Below are 9,492 nucleotides of genomic sequence, written 5' to 3' on the forward strand. Positions count from 1 at the left end.
CCCCGCCCTGTCCTGAAGGGCCACTCTGATGAGCTAAGCTATGGGGTTCAAACTGTTGCTGACACCAAAAGGAAGAAAAATATGCTTCTTGGCACATAGAAACCTTTGACTTTTTGCACTCTCTCCATATAGGTCAGGCTTAACCCCTGGAGGTTATGAATGTCATGGCGGACTCTGTGCTTTGGCCTGAAGCAGGATGTGTTGCTATTCCTGAGTCTGAGGGCGGCTGATATTTGTGCCTGGGCTGCAGTCTTTCTTTAAAGCACCTTCTTTATGAGATCTCTCATATCCTCAGGGCAGGACAAAACTGGGGTTTAGTCAGCAATGGACATGATGATTTTAACATATGCTAGAGGTGCACAAGAAGTAATTATTATGTGGCCTAGTGCACATTTATTTTACAGACGTCATTGTTCTCGTATTTCTTTTAAAAAGCCCATTCCTTCCCAAATGGTGAATCATTTGTTCAATAATAACTTTTCATTCTCTCGTCTACTGGGTACTTTAAATTCATAAATATCACTTATGTGCAGACTGACCTCACCATAGATGCATTCCTGAATGTATATATAAACAAGATATTTCAGTATTCAATTGTAAGTGTAGCAAGTCAAAGTGATTGTAATTTTGGAGATGTCATAATAGCAGCTTAGATTTGAAATCATCTTGAGATATCATCTGGTATAGGTTTTGCTTTACTTAGGAATCACTTCTCCGAAGCACTGATGTTCATGGATGTTTGGGGATAGGAGTTCATGGCTTGTGGGGCCATGGATCACTCCATGTCAGAGACTGAATCATTTGCTAGTTTCCCTTTTTGAAAATCCAATTTGGATCCCACAGAGGAGAAAAAAAGAAAAAAAAGAAAATGCAAAATATTCTATCATATACATTTTCTTTATTGGTTTGTCCTTTTGATCTACTCAGGATAAATGAAATTTCTTCCACAAACAGTCTTGCTGGTTATTTGAAAGCAGTTCTTGCATTTCCTTGAAGCATTCTCTTTCTAGTATAAACACCATTGTTTCCTTTAACTGGTCCTCCAGGCCCTCATTCCCCAGACTCTGCCATCCCATCACTTCCTCAGGATGTACTCTGGAGTACCCCATGTCACCCTTTAATGTGATATCACGTTTTCTCTGTTATCACAGATAGAAAAACAACAACAAAGTTTGACTGACCTAACTATATAAACCACACATAGGACATTAAACATTTTCAACAGAATCCTGCTTTTGTGATATAAAATCTCTGCTTTTAATTCTCCCTATGGTTGAAAAGTTGGTCATATAAATACTTCATCCACATCGTACGCACTTTATAAAGGTTCACTTTTATTATTATTACTAATTTAAAACAACTAATACTACACATTAAAAAAAAAAAACAGCACAGATAATGTCTCTAGTGGGAAGAGGGGCAAAGCCGGGCATTTGAGGGCACAGACACAGGGAAAAGGAAATCTGAGAAAAATAAAGCAGTTTCCCACATTTTAACTTCAGTCAGGTCATAATCAAGCTTTCCTGACTCACTAAAGAGGTTCTGACCTCCGAGGGGTGAATAGTCAAAATCAATTCACCGCTGACATGCATGCATGACAATCTTATTTCTTTGCATTCCTGAGATGAAAGCCTAATTGAGTGTTGTTTTAAAATTATTATTTTAAGACAAAGAGGAGTAAAGTTATATTTTTACACTTTGATAATTTTTATGATCTTCTGTGGTTTCTAAGTGTGATGATTGGGTTTTCACATGCATGTGTGAGGTGTGCCACCCTCAAACCTTGTTATGATGTCGGCACTTACCCATCTGACAAGAAGAAAGGAAAAAAACAAGAAATAATTTTTAGGTACTAAGACAAATGTTTTATTTGTGTGTGTGTGCCTCTTTATTTTTATTTATTTATTTGTTTATTTTTATTTTTTTGAGACAGAGTCTTGCTCTGTTGCCCAGGCTGGAGTGCAATGCTGCAATCTTGGCTCACTGCACCCTCCGCCTCCTGCGTTCATGCGATTCTCCTGCCTCGGCCTCCTGAGTAGCTGGGACTACAGGCATGTACCATCACGCCTGGCTAATTTTTTGTATTTTAGTAGAGATGGGGTTTCATCATGTTGGCCAGGATGGTCTCAATCTCCTGACCTCGTGATCTGCCTGCCTCGGCCTCCCGAAGTGCTGGGATTACAGGTGTGAGCGACTGCACCTGGCCTATGTTTATTTTTTAAAATTTTAGACTTAAGGGTGCATGTGCAGGTTTATTACATGGGTACTTTGCGTGATGCTGAGGTTTGGGCTTCTATTAATCTCGTCACCCAAATAGTGAACATAGTATCTAATAGGTAGATTTTTAACCTCACTCCCTCTCCTCCACCCTTTGGAGTCCCCAGGGTCTATTGTTCCCATCTTTGTGTCCCTGTGTACCCAATGTTTAGCTCCCTTTTATAAGTGAGAACATGCAGTATTTGGTTTTCTGTTCTGTGTCAATTTGCTCAGGATAATGGCTTCCCGCTGCATCCATGTTGTTGCAAAGGACATGATTTTGTTCTTTTTTTATGGTTATGTAGTATTCCATGGTGTATCTATGCCATATTTTAAAAATATAATCCGTCATTGATGGGCACCTAATTGATTGCATGTCTTTGTTATCGTGAATAGGGCTGCAATGAACAAACATTTGGTAGAACAATTTATTTTCTCCTGGGTATATACCCAGATATGAGATTGTTGAGTTGAATGGAAGTTCTATTTTTAGTTCTTCAAAAAAATCTCCAAACTGTTTTCCACAGGAGCTGAACTAATTTACATCCCTAACAACAACGTATAAGTGTTCTCTCTTTTCTCCACAACCTTGCCAACATCTGTCATTTCTGGACTTTTTATTAAAAATAGCTATCATGGCTGGTGTGAAATGGTATCTCATTGTTGTTTTGATTTGCATCTCTTCTGATGATTAGCGATGAACATTTTTCTATATGTTTGTTGGCTGCTTGTATGTAAGACAAGTGTTTTCCTGTTTGACTAAAAAATACTGGTGTCAAGAGTCAGTTATTCATGGCCGGGCACGGTGGCTCACGGCTGTAATCCCAGAACTTTGGGAGGCTGAGGTGGGCAGATCACTTGAGGCCAGGAGTTTGAGACCAGCCTGGCCAACATCGTGAAAACCCATCTCTACTAGAAATACAAAAAAAAAAAAAAAAAAAAAAAAAAAATTTACTGAGTGTGGTGGTGCATGCATGTAGTCCCAACTACTTGGGAAGCTGAGGCACGAGAATCACTTGAACCAGGGAGGCGGAGTTTGCAGTGAGCTGGGATCATGCCACTGCACTCCAGAGCATGACTGTATCTCAAAAAGAAGAAAAGAATGAAAAGAATCACTTATTCTTGCTTAAAGTGATACTAGGTCATATTAATAAACAGAATTAAATTCCTATTTATATTTTAAGTAGTTTATTTAGAAATAAGTTAAAGCTTACAGAGGAATTACAAGAACAGTGCAAAGAACTCACGTATGTCCCCAACCAGATCCCCCGACTGAATTCTACATCCTTCACAGCTATCGACTGTTAATATTTCACTGTATATGTTCCATTACCATTTATTTCTCTCTCTCTCTTTCTCTTTCTTCCCATCTCTAATGATTATTCCTAGTCTTCTTCTGACCATTTAAGAATCAGCTGTGGACATAATGCCCCATAACCCCTAAATATTCTAGAGTATGTTTCCTCAAAACTTTTCTACATATTCACTAAATGACTTTCCAACTATCTACATATTCACTAATGAATTTCTAACTCAGCATTGAAATCAACTACTGCACTGTCCACAGACCTCATTCAGTTTTGGTCAACTGTCCCATCAGTGTCTCTTTTTCGTTTCTGGTCCAGAATCCATCCAGAAATGCATGATGCATTTAGTTGTCCTGTTTTTTCCATATTTGCCGGTCTTGAACAATTCCTTACTCTTTCCCTCTGTAATTCCCCGCTCTTGACAGTCTTAAAGAGGACAGGCTTTCTCTTCCTTAGGACTATTACCTTTTCATGTATCCTCTCTTTTGTTGTGTCTAGACTAGAGTTTATCCCATTGATTTGTTATTATACTAATAACTGTATTTTTCATTTCTAAGATTTTTCATTATCTATATTAATTTGTTCATGTTTCATTCCTTACTATTTTTGCCTCATAATTTCTTCTACTTTTTAAATGAAAATTATTCCATTATTTGAGCTATATGTGCTATACATATATTTTGTTCTATAACATAAATTTAAGTTGGCATGAATTTGAATCTGATTGTTGATTTTGTTGACTTTTCTTTCATTGAATTAGTCTTTCTCCCCTTGGCTTGCCCCTCTCTCTAGTGGTTTTGAGGGTTCCTCCACCAGTTCTCTGGGTTCCTAGGCTCATATGGCCTTTAGAACACTGGTTCTGATGAGATTTGGTGATATCACAGATACTGTCACAGAGCTGCCAGGCAGCTTTGCTCAGTTCTTGGTATCTGTGTCCTTTTGTCCTCCAGGGCCTGTGGTTTGCTAAAAATGTTAGCCTCAGGCAGTGGTAGACACCAGTTTGTTTTTTTCCTTTCCTCCTCTATTCACTTCAGTAGTAGAGTGGCCTTAGCCAGCCCCAGTCTTCAACATTGTGGAGCTCAGCAGCTGGATTCCTGCCTGGCCGCCTGTCTTGTAGACCTGGAACCTGTTGCTTCAGCCCTGTTCACTCCTTTGCATTTATGACCCATTTTCAGTTGCAGTGTTGTTTAATTCATTTTTGAGAATAGGCTATGTCTTGTTTGTTTGTTTGTTTGTTTTTTGAGACAGAGTCTCACTCTGTTGCCCAGGCTGGAGTGCAGTGGCACAATCTCGGCTCACTGCAACCTCCACCTCCTGGGTTCAAGCAGTTCTCCTACCTCAGCCTCTTTTTTTTTTTTTTTTTTTCCTTGAGATGGAGTATTTCTGTTACCCAGGCTGGAGTGCAGTGGTGCAGGATCTCAGCTCACTGCAACCTCTGGCTCCTGGGTTCAAGCAATTTTCTGCCCCAGCCTCCCAAGTAGCTGGGATCACAGGCACGTGTCACCATGCCCAGCTAATTTTTGTAATTTTAGTAGAGACAGGGTTTCACCATATTGGCCAGGCTGGTCTTGAACTCCTGACCTCAAGTGATCCATTCGCCTTGGCCTCCCAGAATGCTAGGATTACCGTAGTGAGCCACTGTGCTTGGCTTCTGCCTCAGCCTCTTGAATAGCTGTGATTACACGTGTATGCACCACCACACCCAGCTAATTTTTGTATTTTTAGTAGAGACGGGGTTTCGTCATGTTAGCCAGGCTGTTCTTGAATTCCTGGCCTTAAGTGATCCACCACCCTCAGCCTCCCCAAAATGCTGGGATTACAGGCGTGAGCCACCGCGGCTGGCGAGAATAGACTGTATCTTTTAGCTTTCTATTTTGTTATCTTACCTGTCATCATTTTATGCTTGGGACTTAGGAATGAGATAAGAGTGCTGTAGACTTCAGGTAATGCATCCTAACAGTGGCCCCAGACCCACCTGCTGGATCTCTCATGCGGACTTTCTGCAAGAGCTTTCCTGTGAGGGGTCTGATTTACATTTGCCCTTACAAATCTGTTTTCCATTAAAAGTGCACATGAAAAAATGATGTCCTTCTCTAACTTAAAATTCTCTTGGTATCCCCTTGCTCTAAAGTGCAAAATCTTTTAACACAGTTTACAAGGTCCGTGGGATCTGGCCCTGCCTCCATTCCAGATTTCTTGGTACTACTTCCTCCTGCATCCTGAACCTCTGCTCTCCAACAACGTTGGCCCTCTTTTAGCTCCTGGAACCACTGGCCTCTCATACTTCAGAGCCTGCACACAGCCTTCTCCTCTGCTTGCAACGCTCTCTCCTCCTTTGCATCCTCATCCCTGACCCCCTGGATACATCCTGTTTACCTGCTAGATGTCAGCTGGATGTCTTGACCTCAGGGAGACATCCCTCTGCTCCCAGCTTGGGTGACCTTGTAATATACTGTCAAGGGGCCCTGTACTTTTTGTTCAGATACCTGAATATATTAATTGGTATAACTTATTCACATTTATTCATGTGATTATTTGTTGATCTTCAAGGGGTTTGTTCACCCCTATATGCCCGGCACCCAGCACCACGTGTGGATTTTCACAGCTCACGCCAGATTCCAGGAAGCAAGGGTGAGTTATTTAAGGCACCAGGTGGTCTCGGCACTGCTTCCCCTCTCATATCCCCTGTTACCGCTTTCCTCCTCACTGTCTCTTCTTCAGGACTCCCATGGGCCGACTAGTTTTTCCCCAAACCCAGCAGTCATGCTCCTGTGTCCAGGCCCTTGTGGTTTCTGTCACGTTATTTGAAACACTCTGCCAAGAGAGCCTGAAGCTCACTCCCTGCAAAGTGCCCCCGTCACCTCCTCACTGAGGCCTTCCTTGACTGGCCTATTTAAAATGGTAACCCATTCACTTCCCTGCATCACTCTCCTCTGTGGCCCTTGGCACCATGCAAAATTCTACATCCTTCACGTCTATCATTGGCCTCCCCTGAGAAGGACGCATTGTGATGGCAGAGAATTCTGTGGGGCTCAGCGATGGCTCTTTGGCACTTAGCACATGCCTGATGCGTGGCAGGTGCCACACAGGTGTTTGTTAATTGAAGGAATGAGTTGCCTATCCCCACTCTGATTTAATATTTGCTTTGCTCCTATTGATCAGGAAAGAAGGCCTGATTACACTTGCTATCTGCCTAAGGTATTTTTTCTTCTTCTTCATGATATCAAAATATTCTTGTTCATTTTTATTCTTTGAAGCCTAACAGACATTTCCTGAGTATGCATTTGGTTTTATGCTGCTGAGATGTTCCTCTTGAGAAAACACACATTTCTGTTTCTCTTCTTGTAGGTCTTAAAATGGTAACGAAGAGACTGGAGGGATGTCCCTGCAGAGATAACATTCAAATCCTAGACAGCAGGTGCAGGTGCAGGATTTGAAGGTGGGTCTTCTTGTGGCTGTAGAATTAGTTTAAAAAATAATAAAAGAGGAGTAGGAAGACATCCTGCCACCTAGCAGCATTTGTAGCCAGGACCACGGCCATGGTGGAGGCTCACCTCTCAGTGCCCTTACGGCTGCCACCAGCCCCAGCTGCAGCAGATGCTCCCCTAGGCCTGTGCACCCCTCCCTCCCACATGCCATGGGATGGCGACAGCCGCTCATGCTCCAGGCTTTGGCAGGTTGAGGTGGAAGAGTCTGTTTTCACAGGTGCAGCCTGCAGCCCAAGGTTGAAATTTGGCTTAGAGCATGTCCCTGAGTATAAAGCTAAGCTTCTTTTGTAATGAATACTAAAAACAAAAACAAAACAAAAACAAAAACAAAAACCTCCCCCTAAAATCCTGAAACAGGTTGTAGGGCCCCGGAGACCTTAGGACCCAAGGATGTCCCTGCCCTCCATTGCCACAAAGAAAAATTTCTTTTTGCTCCAGGCAGAAACTGATAATTGTGATTACTTCTGAAATCTATTGTTTAGTTTGAAATATGTAGGAATTGAGGAAAAAGGCTCTTTTCTCCCCTCCCAAGCTTCCTTCTAGAGGAGCTCCCCGGTCACAAGCATTCTTTGCCTTTTCATCTCTAGAGAGTAGGGAGCTGCATAAAGGCTCCAACCTGCATTGGCAGGGAAGGGCCTGCCTTTGCTTTACTGTACATTTTTGACCATTTAAAATTCTGCATCTCAAGGCCAGGTGCACTGGCTCACGCTTGTAATCCCAGTACTTTGGGAGGCTGAGGAGGGAGGATCACTTGAGGTCAGGAATTTGAGACTAGCCTGGACAACATGGTGAAACCCCATCTCTATCAAAAATACAAAAATTAGCTGGGCATGGTGGTGGGCGCCTGTAATCCCAGCTACTCAGGAGGCCGAGACAGGAGAATCACCTGAACCTGGGAGGCGGAGACTGCAGTGTGCCGAGATTGCGCCACTGCACTCCAGCCTGGGTGACAGAGTGAGACTCCATCTCAAAAAAAAAAAATCTGCATCTTTAGTCCACTGGTCTTAGAAGAGCTGGAGCATGAAGAGACTTCTGATTGCTGAGACCCGAGGCATTAACACAGAAATGCAGTGACGTGTGATGGCTAGATGAAAATCCTTCTGGAGTGAAGGTGACAGTCTAAATGTTCCACTGATATTACAAATACACACCTATTATAATGTGCCAGGAATTTAAAAAAAGGTTTAAAGTGTTAACATTACTTCATTTAGTCCTTAGAAAATTCTACGCAATAGATATTAATATTAACCTTCTTGTACAGGGACAACGATGGCTTCGGGGTCTTGCCCAAGGCATCCTGTTAAGAAATGATAGAATTAGCAAGCAACCCAGACAGCCTGAGTCTTGAGTCTGACTCTTCATCACCTGACTTTGCTGTCTCAAAAGTTCCTTCCAGGCCTGTGGTTGGTGGTCTCCGGTTAGATGTGTTCTTCCCCTTTTGAGGGAAGCTGAGCTTGGACACCGTGCCCTTACTCCTGGCACAATGGCAAAAGAGCTTGGCCACTTTCCCCTCCCTGCTGGCACCTGTCACATGCTTGAGGGAAAAGGAGCTGCTGTCCTTGCCTGGGAGTGAGCCTCCTTTCTTGGCTGTTCCCGGTTGGCTGGGAGTCCTTTGAGTTTCAGGATTCCAGTGCCTCCTCCCACACCACAAACATGTTACACTGGAATGCCTGTTCTCTTGGTTATAATCTATTGGTTATGGATATTTGTGCTTGCAAATATCCCTCACTTGGGATGAAGGCGAAACTCCTACCTTTCGCCTGGTTGGTAATCCTGGCCCTAATGTAGGCAGGATCCATGCAGCGCAGTAGGCGCTCCAGAAAAGCATCCCTTTGTGATGGGAACAGATACAGTGACATAATCCCCTGGCATCCAAAGCAGAACAGGCTGTACTTTTTAGAAATAGCATATTCACCTCTCACTCAGTTATTTTAGGGTCCACACACCATGAGCTGTCACCAGGAACCTCCTGAACTTCTGGGGTGACTGAAGTTGTCCAGCGAGGCGACGTCATCCCGTGCTCTTGGTACACAAGGTCAGGAGGCTGGAGGCACTCAGGGGCCACAGACTATCAGGTCTGTAAATAGCAGCAGCCAGGCTCGTGCTCTCTTCCTTTAGTGCACTTCGGCATTTCTAATCAGCTGTAGAGAGGACGAGACATATTCTCCATGGAGTGAACTCCAGGCCACTCTGGAGGTGAGCTCATGGGAGTTTTTATGGTATGTCCAATCATCCAAAAGGAGAATGGGGCTTGCCCTGAGTGTCTGGGGAAGAGCCGTTCTGCCCTTGGTTGCCAAGCTGCTGGCTTTTGGTGTGGGCATTAGGGAGGTATGGTTTGTAGCAGTTTCTTGTGGGTATCCATGTCCCATACCCTCAGGGAACTACAAATATGGGATTAGAATAATGTGTGTGTGTTTTTTTTTTTTTTTTTTTTTTTTTTT

General features: G+C 43.1%; 1 non-coding gene across 1 annotated transcript; it reads left to right on the forward strand.

Annotated features, from left to right (window-relative positions):
* Positions 1–1,713: 1,713 nt before the first annotated feature.
* Positions 1,714–1,815, forward strand: LOC129019210 (small nucleolar RNA U13). Its single transcript, XR_008495555.1, has one exon. It is a non-coding gene; the product is annotated as a small nucleolar RNA U13 (small nucleolar RNA).
* The last annotated feature ends 7,677 nt before the right edge of the window (positions 1,816–9,492 follow it).

The sequence above is a fragment of the Pongo pygmaeus genome, chromosome 17 (genome assembly GCF_028885625.2).
Source record: "Pongo pygmaeus isolate AG05252 chromosome 17, NHGRI_mPonPyg2-v2.0_pri, whole genome shotgun sequence".
Lineage (NCBI taxonomy): Eukaryota > Metazoa > Chordata > Mammalia > Primates > Hominidae > Pongo > Pongo pygmaeus.